This window comes from Balaenoptera borealis (assembly GCF_965194805.1).
Source record: "Balaenoptera borealis genome assembly, chromosome: 15".
NCBI lineage: Eukaryota > Metazoa > Chordata > Mammalia > Artiodactyla > Balaenopteridae > Balaenoptera > Balaenoptera borealis.
Window position 1 is genome coordinate 31213034 of NC_138871.1, and position 16246 is coordinate 31229279.

The following is a 16246-nucleotide window of genomic DNA, read 5'->3' on the forward strand; positions in this document are numbered from 1 at the left end:
CTTTCTTCATGTAGATTTCTTCATGTTTCTTATGCTTGGGGTTTGTTGAACTTGGATCTGCAGGTTATAGTTTTCTTTAAGTTTGGAAAGGTCTCAGCTATTTTTCTTCAAAAAATTTTCTGTCCCCTCTCTCCTCAGGAAATCCAATTGGTTGCTTAAAGTCCAATAGCTACTGACGCTCTTTCCATTTCTTTCTTTTTTTAAAATTTTTATTTATTATTTATTTATCTATTCATGGCTGTGTTGGGTCTTCGTTTCTGTGTGAGGGCTTTCTCTAGTTGTGGCAAGCGGGGGCCACTCTTCATCGCGGTGCGCGGGCCTCTCACTGTCGCGGCCTCTCTTGTTGCGGAGCACAGGCTCCAGAAGCGCAGGCTGAGCAATTGTGGCTCACAGGCCCAGCCTCTCCGCGGCATGTGGGATCTTCCCAGACCAGGGCTCAAACCTGCGTCCCCTGCATTGGCAGGCAGATTCTCAATCACTGCGCCACCAGGGAAGCCCCCTCCATTTCTTAAAGTCTTTTTTCTCTCTGTACTTCATTTGCGATTCCATTGCTATGCCTTCAGGTTTACTAATCTTTTCTTCTGCAATGTCCAATCTTTTGTTAATCCCATCCCATGTCTTTTTTTTTTTTTTTTTTTTAAATCTTAGACATTAGCGTTTTCATCTCTAGAAGTTTGATTTGGGTCTTTTTAAAAAACTTCCATGCCTCTACTTCTTTTTTTCTTTTTTCTTTTGGTCATGCTATGTGGCTTGTGGGATCTTAGTTCCCTGACGAGGGATCTAACCCGGGTGGGCCCCCTGCAGTGGAAGCGCAGTGTCCTAACCACTGGACCACCAGGTAATTCCCTCTACTTCATTTTTTAAACATATGGAATACAGTTATATGTCTATTTTAATGTCTTTCTCTGCTAATTCTAAGGGCTATATCAACTCTGGGTTGATTTCAGGGGGCTGATTATTCTCCTCATTATGGATCTGGTTTTTCTTCCTCTCTGCACACCTGGTAATTTTTTTTTTCTTTTTTTTAACATCTTTATTGGAGTATAATTGCTTTACAATGGTGTATTAGTTTCTGCTTTATAAAAAAGTGAATCAGTTATACATATACATATGTTCCCATATATCTTCCCTCTTGCATCTCCCTCCCTCCCACCCTCCCCATCCCACCCCCCCAGGCGGTCACAAAGCACCGAGCTGATCTCCCTGTGCTATGCAGCTGCTTCCCACTAGCTATTTATTTTACATTTGGTAGTGTATATATGTCCATGACACTCTCTCACCCTGTCACATCTCACCCCACCCCCTCCCCATATCCTCAAGTCCATTCTCTAGTAGGTCTGTGTCTTTATTCCCGTCTTGCCACTAGGTTCTTCATGGCCTTTTTTTTTTTTTTCCTTAGATTCCGTATATATGTGTTAGCATACTGTATTTGTTTTTCTCTTTCTGACTTACTTCACTCTGTATGACAGACTCTAACTCCATCCACCTCATTACAAATATCTCCATTTCATTTCTTTTTATGGCTGAGTAATATTCCATTGTATATATGTGCCACATCTTCTTTATCCATTCATCTGTCGATGGACATTTAGGTTGCTTCCATGTCCTGGCTATTGTAAATAGAGCTGCAATGAACATTGTGGTACATGACTCTTTTTGAACTATGGTTTTCTCAGGGTATATGCCCAGTAGTGGGATTGCTGGGTCGTATGGTAGTTCTATTTTTAGTTTTTTAAGGAACCTCCATACTGTTCTCCATAGTGGCTGTATCAATTTACATTCCCACCAACAGTGCAAGAGTGCTCCCTTTCCTCCACACCCTCTCCAGCATTTATTGTTTCTAGATTTTTTGATGATGGCCATTCTGACCGGGCACACCTGGTAATTTTTGATTAGCTTCTGGACATTATGAATTTTTCCTTTTCGGACACTGGATATTTTTGCATATTTGTGAGTCTTCTTTACTTTATTCTGGAGGCGCAGTAAGGTTATTGGGTAACAGGTCCTTTCAGGTTTAGCTCTTATGGATTGTGAGGCAGGCCCAGAGAAGTGCCCAGTCTAGGGCTAGGTATCCTCTGCAGCTGAGACAATGCTTTCCTGAGAACTCTACCCTGTGCCCCGTGAATTACAGTTTTTCAGTCTGGCTGATGGAAACAGGCACTATTCCAGGCTTTGTGTGAACGCCCGCTCTATTCCTTCTAATTCTTTTGTGTGGTCCTCTGCCTAGCCTCATGTGCTTCTCTCACACACATGCATGATTAGTACTCTTCTGGAGGCTGCAGGGGGCCCTCTTCAGGTCTCCGGAGCTCTGTATCTGAGCAGCTCTCTTCTCTTGGGTGCTCTGTCCTATGTACTCTGGCTTCCTCAGTCTCCCCGAACTCTCAGCTCTGTCTCTTCAACCCAAGGAGTCTGCCTGGCTCTGCCTGTTCTTCCTCCCTGTGCTGTGGAAACTCTCAAGATAGTAACCTGGGGCAATCTTAGGGCTCACTTCACTTGTTTCCTTCATCTCACAGATCATATCCTTCATTGCCTGATGTCCAGTGTTTTAAAGACCATTGTTTCCTGAATGTTCTCCGCCACTCCCCCCCCTCCACCAGGCGGGAGAGTAAACATGATCTCTGTTACTCTGTCTTGGCCAGCAGCAGAAGACTTCATTCAATCACTTTAGTTTTGAACTGGGCCAAGGCAAATTCCTGGATGGCTAAAGTCACCATTAGGAGATCCCAGGCCATCTCAGTGGATCTGGGCCCAGCCCCTGTTCCCAGGCTCACACAGTAAAGCCATCATCCTCTGCAACCAGCTAGGTGTGGTTGGTATCACTGACATGTGATACGTCTGGTTCATGGTCCCACAATGGAGACCTTAAGGATACACCCAGGGCCAACACTGGCAGGAAACCATCTCTCTGCTTAATAATGGGGCATCTTGGGCTTCCCTGGTGGCGCAGTGGTTGAGAATCTGCCTGCCAATGCAGGGGACACGGGTTCGAGCCCTGGTCTGGGAAGATCCCACATGCCACGGAGCAACTGGGCCCGTGAGCCACAATTACTGAGCCTGCGCGTCTGGAGCCTGTGCTCCGCAACAAGAGAGGCCGCGATGGTGAGAGGCCCGCGCACCGCGATGCAGAGTGGTCCCCACTTGCCGCAACTAGAGAAAGCCCTCGCACAGAAACGAAGACTCAACACAGTCATAAATAAATAAATAAAAGAACGTGAATTTCTTAAAAAAAAAAAAAAATAATGGGGCATCTTCTTGGTCTTGGTGAGGGATTCCCAGAACATGGGCTTCTGGATAGAGTTGCTTCCTAGTTTCTATGTCCTCCATCAAGACATGTTTGCCCCAGGGCTCAGGTATCACTGTCAGAAGACAATAAACACTTGGCCCCAGGAGCTCTGGAACACTGATTGGCCCAGAAAATTCTTTGGTTCCAGCCAGGAGGGTTCAGGACATGAGCAGCTTCAGGGCTGTGGAGCCCAGGGGACACCTGGAGGCCAGGCTGGGCCATGGCTGGTGTACACATGCTGGGTTCCTGGCTCAGTCACCACTCAGTGCCCTGCCCATGAGGGGCTGTCAAGTTGCACTAACAGTTTTTTTAAAAAAATAAAACCATAACTTGAATCTAATCATGAGGAAACAATCTGACACACCCAGAATTGGGGGCATTCTATAAGCAACTGGCCTGGACTTCCTACAATGTCAATGGCATGAAAGATAAAAAGAGGTGTGTGTGAGTGATGGTGGAGGTGGTGAGGCTGTTGTAGGTTACAGGAAACTACAGAGCCATGACAGTCAAACACAATGTACCAACCTTAATTGGATCTTAGAGTCGGGAAACCCCCCAGCTACAAGGGACTTTTTTTTAAAGAGGACATTTATGTACAGCTTAGATATTGCAGCTATGTTAAATTCCTTGGGTATGGCAATGATATTATGATTATGGAGAGAATGTACTTGTTTTTAGGAGATAAATGCTGAAATATTAAATAATACTAGAAAGCTGCAATTTACTTTCAAATGGTTCAGCAAGGAGAAAATATATATGCATACATACATACATATGTATACATATATACAATTGCAAGTGCAAAGGGCTGGAGGAAGAAACAGGTTTGGCATATTTCCAAACATAAAGAGGGCCAGGGGGAATGAATGGTGAGAGATGAGAATGCAGAGACAGACAGGTGCCAGATCTTGAAGGGTTTTGTTAAAGATGATAAAGATTTTTTATTTTCTTTTAAGGATAATGAGAATCAAGGGAGAAACCCTTTGAAGCAAGAGACTTGGTCAGATTTATGTTTTAAAATCCCATAATGTAGCTTATTTCTTCCCATACACCCGGCAAATGTCCCCAGGCCCCTGGAGTTGCCACACCCATGGAAAGGATTTTTATTCCTTGTAGCATGTAGCTGTTCCCCCACCCATCTCTCTGGTGGCCAAACATGGGGTTCTTGTCCCTGGGAAAGTACCCAGGAACCAGGGGGTTTCCCTGTCAGTCACCGTCTCCTGAGAAGGTGACCATACGTTACACCAAGGAAAGGGAACCCTGCCCACATCAGGCAGTTATGGTTGTGGAGGCAGCCAGGTCTCCTGTGGCCAGGGAAGAGGAACGGTTCATTCTGGAATTTACAGAGAGAACTTACAACAAGCAATAGCACTTTCTTGGTGGAAATTGGTATAAATGGACAAATAAGTTCTTGGAATAGAGGATCTCCAAGAGGAACAGGGACTCGTTTCTTCCATTTTATACTGAGTCTTTGCATCTTTTCCCCACTCTGAGTCTCCCTGATGGCATTTGACAGTACCCCTGACATTCTGTCCCAAACCTACATCAGAATCCCCTCCTCTCCTTCCTGGAGAGCAAGCTTGGAAAAAACCACATAATTGGATAGATTGGGGCCATAGTTGGAAAATACTACTTGTCCCTTAGTGATGTGCTGGCATTGGACCTTATTGGTTCTCAAGAGCCTATCGTGTGCATATCTTCCCAACTCTGCATTCAGTGACATCATGACGGTAACTTGAAATTGGCTAATGTAGGGATATTTACACAACGGTAATTAGCAAATATTACAAAAGAGGGTTCCCCTCTAGAACCAGAGGACCAGTTGTTAAACATCTATGAGCACATCACTGCATATTCCATTTGCTTGAAATTCTCTTCTACCCTTCTTTCCCCCCATATTGAGGTTTCTCAGCACTTTCTTTTTCTCCTGGACTAATGAACTTAACCTTGAGAATAGGTTTAACCTTGAGCATGGTGCTCATAAAAAAGATCTTGTAAACTTAAGGAGAAAATATTCCTCCCGTAAAACTATAGGAAAGCAGACCTATTTAAAGTGAGTTCTGATAAAGAGGTATATTGAGAATATTCACAAAGAGCATTAGTTTTATTCTCCTGCCAGTGGGAAGACTTGTTGAAAGTGTATAATCCTGCTCTGTTTTCATATAACAAAGGAGTCTTTTAAGATGCCTGGACTTCAGAGATTGTTATGTACTGTGAAGTGTGGCCTTTAACCCTTAAAAGTCCATAATTCTGATTGGTTGTCACTCAATAGTTTGATGCCCTGATAACAATATTTACACTGATATATATATATATATTTTCTGAGTGCATAACTTGCAAGTTTTTAAGTTAGTCCAGAAAAGAGCCTTTGGCATTTCCTTGCCTACCTCCATGCATGCTAAATTCCTTATTCAAAGGGTCTGAGAGCATATGAAATTTACAGGATCACTTTGGATCATAGGGCTACTACGAGTATGTGGTCTCAGGGCTGCCTGTCCATTTCCTTGTCTTTGATGAATTTCCTTTTTCATTCTCCTCTATGCTATTGTAAATACTCGGTCTGCCTTTCAGTTCCCCGTATGCAGTTCCAAGCAGATACTCTTTCTTAGTTCCAGCAAATGATCTTTTCCTCCTACTTCATCAAACAACCATAAAAGAGTGACAGATAAATAGTCACAGATGGTTTTCTTACAGATGGTTTTCTAGGAGCTGACTAGCTAACCAAACCCACTTCCACCCAACCAAAATGAAAAGAACAAAATGAATAAAAGCAGCCAAAAGTCACACCAGCAGTGCTGAGACAAGGAATGCCAAGAACTTTGAAAAGTGTTGTCTGGAGGCAACAATCTGGACTCTAAAATTGAATGAGATTATATAATCCAACATGATTCTACTGGAGAGTGATGGTAGGGCAAAAGGAAGCCACACAACATTCTGAAAAATTTTATTAATCCTGCCACACTCTATACCAAACCCATTATCCAGTCCTGTTAGTTCTGTTCCTAGATATATCTGGAATCCTCTCAATTTCTCTGCATATCCATATTTTTAATATAAAGGAAAGTTACTCATGTGGATTATTTTTGTCCATATGATTATTGAACTCTCTTATCAATGTAGATAAGTCTTCCAGATGCTTCTTTCATATTTCATAGGTTAAAAAAAATGTCATATGCAAATAATAACTTTGTCTTCTCTTAAAAAAAAGTTGGGACTTACATTAAAACTGAAAAATGTTGACTGACAGATATAAAGGAAATAGAGAAACTTCATGTGCATCTAGGTATGAAGACTATTTTTAAGGACACCAAATCTTCCCAAATTATTTTACAGCTTTAATAAAATTACTGAATTTACTAAAATTGAGCTTTACTTGCACTCATTTATTTATTTATTTTTGGCTGCGTTGAGTCTTTGTTGCTGCACGCGGGCTTTCTCTAGTTGTGGCAAGCGGGGGCTACTCTTCGTTGCGGTGCGCGGGCTTCTCATTGTGGTGGCTTCTCTTGTTGTGGAGCACGGGCTCTAGGCACACGGGCTTCAGTAGCTGTGGCACGCAGGCTCAGTAGCTGTGGTTCGTGGGCTCTAGAGCACAGGCTCAGTAGTTGTGGTGCGCGGGTTTAGCTACTCCGTGGCATGTGGGATCTTCCCTGACCAGAGATTGAACCCGTGTCCCCTTCATTGGCAGGCAGATTCTTAACCACTGTGCCACCAGGGAAGTCCACATTTTTTTTTTTTTTTACTTACACTCTTAATAGGACTTTGTTTTTGTAACTTGACAAAAGTTAATTTGAAAGAACAAGTTAAGGATGGCTAAGAAAATTTTAATTAATAAAAAGGTTAAAAAAGGGGACCTGTCATATTTTAAGATATTTTGTAAAGCAGTTATTACTTTGGTAATATTGACAGAATTCAAAGATGACTGAAACAAAATAGAGAGACCCTTAACAGACGCCAGAATAAACCACTGTATAAATGTCAAACAAAGGAAACATCTGAAATTAATGGGGAAGGTGCAGATTATTCAACAGAATGGTGCTGATATTCTCTGCTTAGCATGGACACTTGTGAAGGGGCTAATGAGTCTTTGTGTGAGTAAACTGGGAAGGTGGCAAGACTTCAGAGCAAACTAGAACCTGGAAATCTGAGGAAACTGCAGTCTCTCTGAATCTTCCTTTCATGGCTTTAGGCCAGGGTTTCTCAGAGTGAGAAGTGTCATCCATCATGTAAGCATAAAAGAAAAGCAGTAATGCAAACCTCTGATATAAACAATGTTAAACAGCTTTTCTATTTTTTTGTGCCGCACGGCTTGTGGGATCCTAGTTCTCCGACCAGGGATCAAACTCAGGCCCTCGGCAGTGAAAGCACGGAGTCCTACCCACTGGACCACCGGGGAATTCCCTAAACAGCTTTTCTTAACATAGGATGTCTCAGAATCTTTAATATGCTCACAGTTACCATGAATCTCTAAGAAAGGCACACAGCATGGAATATTTACCAAACTTATTTAATCTTGGAACCCTTTTTGGGCAGAGCATATTTCTGGACTATTGTCCCATGCAACACACTTTGGGAAAACTGTGCCAGTCAATAGGAAAGGAGCTAGCTTGGTGGATATGTCACTCAGGGTTCTTGATTGGAATTACAAGCCCATGTCTGCATAATTTAAGCATAAAAAGAACTTATTGGGAAGGGAACCCCTTGCTCTCAGACTCAATGGGAAGACTTGGAAAATGGGGCAGGATCAAGGAAGGTTGGCCATCAGAGAAGACTCTGGAGATGTCCCTTGAAGAACCTCCGATATCTCTGAGACTGTGCATTACTGTCTCAGTCACGCAGTGGTGGCATCTGATTCACTCTGGTGAGAAGTTCTGGGTGTGTTTTTGATTTTCTGGGCACGTGTTCTGTGTTCCATGTGTGTAACCGACAGGCGGTAGGCCACTTTTCTCAAGGCCCCGTGCACACACTTGCAACCATAGAGCACTTACGCTACAGAGTCTTGAGGTTTGTTTTTTGGCCACAAGGTGGCTCACTTCTGTTTTCCATTTCTGGTTCAAGACTCTTAACTCTGGACCAATGCTGCCAGACATTTTCATTCAACAATCAGCCCGCACTCCAGCATGCCAGCCAGCTCCGTTGTGGCGACCCGCAGCCCCAGTGTCTTGGGACTGGACATACCAAGATGACCAATACGCGGTCCTACACAAACAACCTTAGAGCATCTCTATGAAGGCACCTCATGGGTTGATTATAACAATCTCAGACTTCTAGAAGTTTGGGCTTTTAAGGCATCACTTAGCTTTTTTTGGTGATTTTTTTTTCCTACTGTGAGATGAGAGAAACTATTTGGATTTGAGTTTAGTGATGATGAACCAGGTTATGACCTAGATTCATTTTGTATACCTAATCATTATGCTGAGGATTTGGAAAAGGTGTTTATTCCTCATATGGACAGGACTGAATGGCTTGCTCGAGATGTGATGAAGGAAATGGGAGGCCATCACATCGTGGCCCTCTGTGTGCTCGAGGGGGGCTATAAATTCTTTGCTGACCTGCTGGATTACATCAAAGCACTGAACAGAAATAGTGATAGATCCATTCCTATGACTGTAGATTTTATCAGCCTGAAAAGCTACTGTAATGACCAGTCAACAGGCTACATAAAAGTGATTGGTGGAGATGATCTCTTAACTTTCACTGGAAAAGATGTCTTGATGGTTGAAGATATAATTGACACTGGCAAAACAATGCAAAGCTTGCTTTCCTTGGTCAAGCAGTGTAATCCAGAGATGGTCAAGGTTGCAAACTTGCTGGTGAAAAGGACCCCTCGAAGTGTTGGATATAGGCTGACTTTGTTGGATTTGAAATTCCAGACAAGTTTGTTGTAGGATATGCTCTTGACTATAATGAATACTTCAGGGATTTGAATCTTGTTTTTGTCATTAGTGAAACTGGAAAAGCAAAATACAAAGCCTAAGATGAGAGTTCAAGTTGAGTTTGGAAACATCTGGAGTCCCATTGAAATCACCAGTAAAGTTGTCAAATGTTCTAGGTCTGTGGCCAGCTGCTTAGTAGAGCTTATTGCATGTACTTTCTAAGAATTTTATCTGCTTTGTATTTTAGAAATGTCAGTTACTGCATTCCAGAACTCTTTTATTTGCTCTATGAGCCTAGTCTAGAGGCTCAGTTCCCTTTGGGTGGATTGTTGTTTGACTCGTAAATGAAAAATCTCTTAAACCACACCACTGTTGAATGAAAATATTGAAATTGTATCTGTAAGGAACATTTAAAGAGAAAAATATATTAGTTTTTTAGTTGGTATTTTAATTTTTATATATTCAGGAAAGAACAGAAGTGATTGAATATTGTTAATTATACCACTATGTGTTTAGAAAAGTAAGAAGCAGTCAGTTTCATATCAGTGACAGCACTTAGAGGTATCATTATGTCAGATAAACCATATGTCCTGGAGTTATTTTAGTAGGTTTCAGTAGTATTAACTGTATTTTCCTGCTTGTTCTGATTATTTCTGGTGAATCTTTGTCAATGGTTCCTTTTAAATACAGATCAGTATGTTCCAAAAATGTACCACTTTTTGAATTCTTCAATGTAAAAATCCTTAAAATAAAGTCTGTCTCTTTAAAAGAAAAAACAAACAAACAAACAAAAAAACCCAAGCATCCAGACTGGGCAACTCTTTTTTTTTTTTAAGTCTATTTTCCTTCTTTCTTTCTTTCTCTTTCTTTCTTTCTTTCATGTTTTTATTGAAGTAAGTTGCTGTACAATATCATATAAATTACAGGTATACAATATAGTGATTCACAATATTTAAAGGTTATACTCCATTTATAGTTATTATAAAATATTGTCTATATTCTCCAGATGTACAATATATCCTTGTAGCTTATTTTATACCTAATAGTTTGTCCCTCTTAATCTCCTACCCCTATATTGCCTCTCTCCTCTTCCCACTGGTAACCACTAGTTTGTTCTCTATATCTGTGAGTCTGCTTCTTTCTTGTCATATTCCCTAGTTTGTTGCATTTTTTAGATTCCACATATAAGTGATAACATACAGTATTTCAGCCTGGGCAACTCTTGTTATGTGGCACTAAGCAAGATGTTCCCACATAGCATTATCTCACTTGACTTGAACTGGCATAGGCGATGGAGGGGTCCCCAGATCACCCACCCAACTGGGGTGTGGCAGAGCCAGGATGCCATCCCAGGACTCATGTTTTTCCACTGGATAGGTGGTTTTCAACCCTGGCTGCATGTGACTCACCTCAAGAATTAACAAAGATACTGATGCCTGAGCCCCAACCCATACCAATTACGTCAGAATCTCTGGGGGTAGGGTGCTGCATCTTTACAAACATGCTCTGAGAGTGAGGACCACTGCAATAGGTCTTAGACACGTAGCTCTCCTTCTCCTCCGCCCCGCCCAGGGAAGGGAGCTCTGGGCAAGGGCTGTGTGAGCATGTAGTTCTCCTGTAGTTGAGTCAGATATATTGTGAGAAACAGATCTATTTGCAGGAAATGAAAGCATGTACCTATATCTCTGTACTATGTTTTAAATAAAAGTAGTTTGGAAAAATGTCATGTATTACACCATTTCAAACTACATTTTTCTTTTGTTGCTGCTTTAGGCTTAATCAGGGATGTATTTTATTTTTCTTACATGCAAGATGCCAAGAATTATCCAGAGAGAACTGCACTCCCCTACAGGGCAGGGACCACGGCCCTTCTGTTCAAGGCTGAGTTCTCAGCATCCAGCACGGAGCTTGGCACACAGAGGACACTTGATAAATTACACTGGATGGACAAATGGATGCCTGAGTGGATGAATGAGAAGCAAGACCATCCACTTCTCTGGGGATATTCCCGTTAGAAATATGATGGAAGACACTCATTCTAAGTGTTCTAGATCAAAGCAGCAGCTGCAGGGACATCTCTAGAGAGCAGCAGGAGGCAAATGAAAGTTTAAGGTTCTATTAGGGAGACTGACCCAGCTAAAGGGCCAGCTGGAGAGCTTAGTGGGGGGAAAGAAGTTTGTAACCTTAGCAAGATGGGAAAAGAAACTAAAAGCAAACGATTGCAGGTGAGAGCAGTTATCTCATTTACTTTCTGAAAAGAGCAAAGTGGAATTATTTGGAAAAAGAAACCTGTAGTTAAGGTTGAAAAAGTAAGTTGGAGGGAACCATCCACCTCCTCGGTGTATAAAGTGCACTGTGTTACGATTTGTTAGAATGTGGACATATGTTGGGATTTTATAATTTCTTGGCTTAATGATTTTAGTTCGTGGAGGACGATTGTCCCGTTGTGGTGTTGGAGATATTGTCACGGGATTTTGGGTTTTTGGAGGTCCTGTTCTTTTTTGTGGGTTTGGGCACAGGTTTGAGTAGTACATGCAGCACAAAATAGTCCCATTAAGACAGAACTGGACACTTGCTGGGTTTTACTTACTCTGGGCACTGGGAACTTGACTCCAATGGCCAAGCAGGATCCATGAGGTCAAGGACTAAATGATTATTATACAAGTTATTTATGCATTATGCATGGAAGTGAAAGGTCAGCTCTCATTCCACATCCCCCCACTTCTGGGGGAGGGGTCCCTGGGCAGGAGCAGTGGGAAATATGGATGAATGAATTATAAAATATGTGCCACGGTTATGCTGTTGTCATTGTCTCAGTTCTTCAGTCCTCTTTGCTGACTAGTTAACTAGTGCTAACTAGTATCTAGTTAACTAGTGCTAACTCCTAAGCAGTGTGGTGAAGGGGACAGTTTCAATTCTGGGGATTCTCTTCTGCGTGTTCCATGACATCCTTTCCACACAAAGGCTGAGGCTGCACCCATTTTCACCTCTTGTCCTTTCTCTGTTCATGGCCGTAACTGGCGGCTCTCCATCGTAGCTAAGTCTTTTTGTGTGTTTTCTTAGCATATGACAATGGTTTAATATGCTTAATATTTCAATCATGCTTACAAATGAAGACAATCATAATAATAAACTCCATCCACAAAGGACAATAACACATGTCAGAGAAAACATGTGAAGTCTTCAGTAATCTCACTAGCTATCAAGAAAATGCACTATAAAAATTGACTATAATATTGGTACAAAAGAAAAAAAGAATTACTCCCACTGTTGATGAGGGTCCAGGAGAAATGATTTGTTCTATTATATACAAACCTTTCTAGAGCATAATTGTCAAAACTTATCACAAAATCTATTTTTAAAAAAAATACATGTTTTGGTCCAGCAATTATGCTTATAGGAATTTATCCTAAGGAAATAATCATGGATACAACACAGAGATATTACTGAAAGATATTCATTGTGAGGTTGTTTATAGTGATGAGGAACTGAAAGCATCCTAATTGTTTACTAATAAAGAATTGGTTACATAAATTGTTATAGCTATATAATACAATAGAATACTAGGGTTCCATTAGAAGTAATAATATAGACTTTTTTATGGGAAGGAAAATAGTCAACAATAATTTATATAGTCAGTATATTTAGCATGGTGAATCACATCAAAACCATACGTATTTTATTTTATTTTATTTTTTTTTACAGTTGTCATATATTCTTTTTTTTTTTTATTGATTCACAATGTTTTGTTAGTTTCAGGTGTACAGCAAGGTGATTCAGTTATACATATATATATATTTTTTCAGGTTCTTTTCGTTATAGATTATTACAAGATACTGAATATAGTTCCCTGCACTATAGAGTAGGTCCTTGTTGTTTACGCAGCCAAGTTTTGGATGAGCCTGAGAAGAAAGCCTGGGGGCGCAGGTGGATGAAAGAAGCTGTGATTCTTGCCCCATGTTGGGTCTGTGGTCTCTAGAGCTCTGGGGACTCCTAAAAGTCAACTAGCCTTCAGTAAGTGGTTTACTGAATGAGCAGGACTAGTTAGACAGTAACTTTATGATTCCACTTCAAACTTGCTTTCGTTTCTTGTTCTTTTTCACCCTGGATGGAACCTCAGGCAGGTGTTATAGCTTTTCTAATCATATTAATATAATCAAAAAATCAAGTCAAAAAATCGAGTCAAAAAATCACAAAAGGGAAAATGCCCATCAGATTTAAGTTTCTCCCCTTCCCCAGTATGAGATGCTGGGGGGAGAGCTTGGCTTTTATCTCGTTCCCCTCCTTTCTCTCTTCTTCATTCTACCCACCCTATCCCCAAATTGTAGCTTGCTACAGGTGTCAGAAAGGTCTTCCTTGATGGGAACAGTTGAAATCTGGTATTCATGCTTTTGGACGCAGCATATTGTAAATGTCAATTCATTTTCCTTGGCATGCATTTGGGGGGTTTCAGGAGACCTGCATTGCCCAGGTCTTCCTCTTGCACAGGCTGTCTGCTTATGGCCTGACCTCAGTGCCTGCTTTCTGTGATCCTGCCACACACTCATCCAGGTGGTCCATATTGGCTCAGTCCCTCTCAATCAATTAAGAAGAGTTTCCTACAGGGAGAGGGTGCAGGGCGGGGGGCGGGGGTAGAAGGGAACGGTGGCGGCAGGTCTGGTCCATTGACACACATTTTTCCCCCACCAAACTCTGGAAGAGATTTCATCTTTATATTTTGCTTTTCTTCCCCACTCTGCTGTCCCAACGCAGCAGTTAGCTAAAGCTTCTTGCCTTGGATTTTCTCCCCTTCTTCTTCTTTTTAAAAAAAAATTTTATTTATTTTTGGCTGCATTGGGTCTTTGTTGCTGCACATAGGCTTTCTCTAGTTGCGGCGAGCGGGGGCTACTCTTCGTTGCAGTGTTTGGGCTTCTCATTGCTGTTGCTTCTCTTGTTGCAGAGCATGGGCTCTAGACACATGGGTTTCAGTAGTTGCAGCAAGCGGGTTCAGTAGTTGTGGCATGTGGGCCCTAGAGCGCATGGGGTTCAGTAGTTGCGGCACGGGCTCTAGAGCGCAGGCTCAGTAGTTATGGCCCACGGGCTTAGTTGCTCCACGGCATTTGGTATCTTCCTGGACCAGGGCTCGAACCCGTGTCCCGTGCATTGGCAGATGTATTCTTAACCAGTGTGCCACCAGGGAAGTCCCTCCCCTTCTTTTAAAATAGATTATTTTTTAGAGTAGTTTTAGGTTTACAGCAAAATTGAGCAGAAAGTATGGAGAGTTCTCACATTCTCCCTGCCTCTAGAGGGCGCCCCCAGCCTGTTCCACTCTCAACACACCCCACCAGAGTGGTGCATTTGTTAGAATGGATGAGCTTACTCGACACATCGTTATCACTCTAAGTCCATAGTTCACATTAGTGTGCGCTCCTGTTGTCGTACATTTTATGGGTTTTGACAAATGTGTAATGACATGTATCCACTATTACTGTATCACACAGAGTAGTTTCACTGCCCTAAAAATCCTGTGCTTCACCTATTCATCCCTTCCTCCCCCATAACCGCTGGCAACCACTGATCTTTTTACTGTGTCCATAGTTTCGTCTTTTCCAGAATATCATAGAGTTGGAACCATACAGTATGTAGCCTTTTCAGATTGGCTTCTTTCACTTAGTGATACACGTTTAAGTTTCCTCCCTGTCCTTTCATGGCTTGATGGCTCATTTCTTTTTATTTTATTTTTTGAATCCAAGGATAAATTGATTTTATTAAAAAAATTTTATTGAAGTACAGTTGATTTACAATGTGTATTAGTTTCAAGTATACAGCAAAGAGATATATATTCTTTTGCAGATTCTTTTCCATTATAGGTTATTACAAGATATTGAACATAGTTTCTTGTACTATATACTAGGTCCTTGTTGTTTGTCTCTTTTATAGTAGTATGAGTCTGTTAATCCCAAACTGCTAATTTATCCCTCCTCTACCTTTCCCCTTTGGTAACTGTCAGTTCGTTTTCTAGGTCTGTGAAAATAACGGACATAGAAATTTTGTTTTGTAAATAAGTTCATTTATATCATAATTTTAGATTCCACATGTAAACGATATCATATGATATTTGTCTTTGTCTGACTTCGCTTAGTGTGATAATCTCTAGGTCCATCCATGTTGCTGCAAATGGCATTATTTCATTCTTTTTTATGGCTAGTATTCCAATGTGTATATATATATATATGTGTGTGTGTATACATATATATATGTACATATAAATATACCACATCTTCTTTATCCATTCATCTGTCAATGTACATTTAGGTTACTTCCATGTCTTGGCTACTGTAAATAGTGCTTCTATGAATATTGAGGTGCATGTATCTTTCTGAATTAGAGTTTTCATCTTTTCCGGATATATGCCCAGGAGTGGAATTGCTGGATCATATGGTAACTCTCTTTTTGGTTTTTTTAAGGAAACTCCATACTGTTCTCCACAGTGGCTGCACCAGTTTACATTCCCACGAACAGTGTAGGATGGTTCCCTTTTCTCCACACCCTCTCCAGCATTTATTGTTTGTAGATTTTTTGATGATGGCCAGTCTGACCGGTGTAAGGTGGTACCTCATTGTAGTTTTGATTTACATTTCTCTAATAGTAAGTGATGATGAGCATCTTTTCATGTGCCTATTGGCCATCTATATGTCTCCTTTGGAGAAATGTCTATATAGGTCTTCTGAGGTGCTCACTTCTGAAAGGGGTACTGACACAGTGTTGGCTCAGAGGATCAAGCACATGAGTTGTTTTTTGGGTAAGACCGTCCTTAACAGATGTTACCTCAGGGCCCTTTAATTTATCCCCCATGCTTGTTTCTCACAGAGAACATCCCTAAAGATGCTGGTGGTCCTCTTCCCCCTCCTGCCAGCAGCCGGTTTCCTCCTGTCTTTCCCTGTTTCCTTTGCATCTCAGACACCCCCTCCCATGGTGGCAGCAATATTGAGGTTCTCTCCCCTCCTCCTAGGCCCTTGTCCTATGTCTGACTCTCCAAATGCCCCCAACCACCTGGGACCATTTTACCCAGTCCCCCTACCCCAAATGGCTTCCCTGGGCCCCCCTCCCT

At 41.5% G+C, this 16246-nt stretch overlaps 1 protein-coding gene, 1 long non-coding RNA gene and 1 pseudogene across 3 annotated transcripts in view; 2 read left to right on the forward strand and 1 right to left on the reverse strand.

Moving 5' to 3' along the window:
- The window catches only part of LOC309611685, a 732894-nt gene that overhangs the window by 12012 nt on the left and 704636 nt on the right, over positions 1-16246 (reverse strand). The gene's annotated exons all lie outside the window — the stretch shown is intronic.
- The window catches only part of CD207 (CD207 molecule), a 38541-nt gene that overhangs the window by 6449 nt on the left and 15846 nt on the right, over positions 1-16246 (forward strand).
- LOC309611741 (hypoxanthine-guanine phosphoribosyltransferase pseudogene) lies at positions 5008-12736 on the forward strand (annotated as a pseudogene). The gene is made up of 2 exons: positions 5008-5013; positions 8620-12736. The product of its transcript is annotated as a hypoxanthine-guanine phosphoribosyltransferase pseudogene (transcript).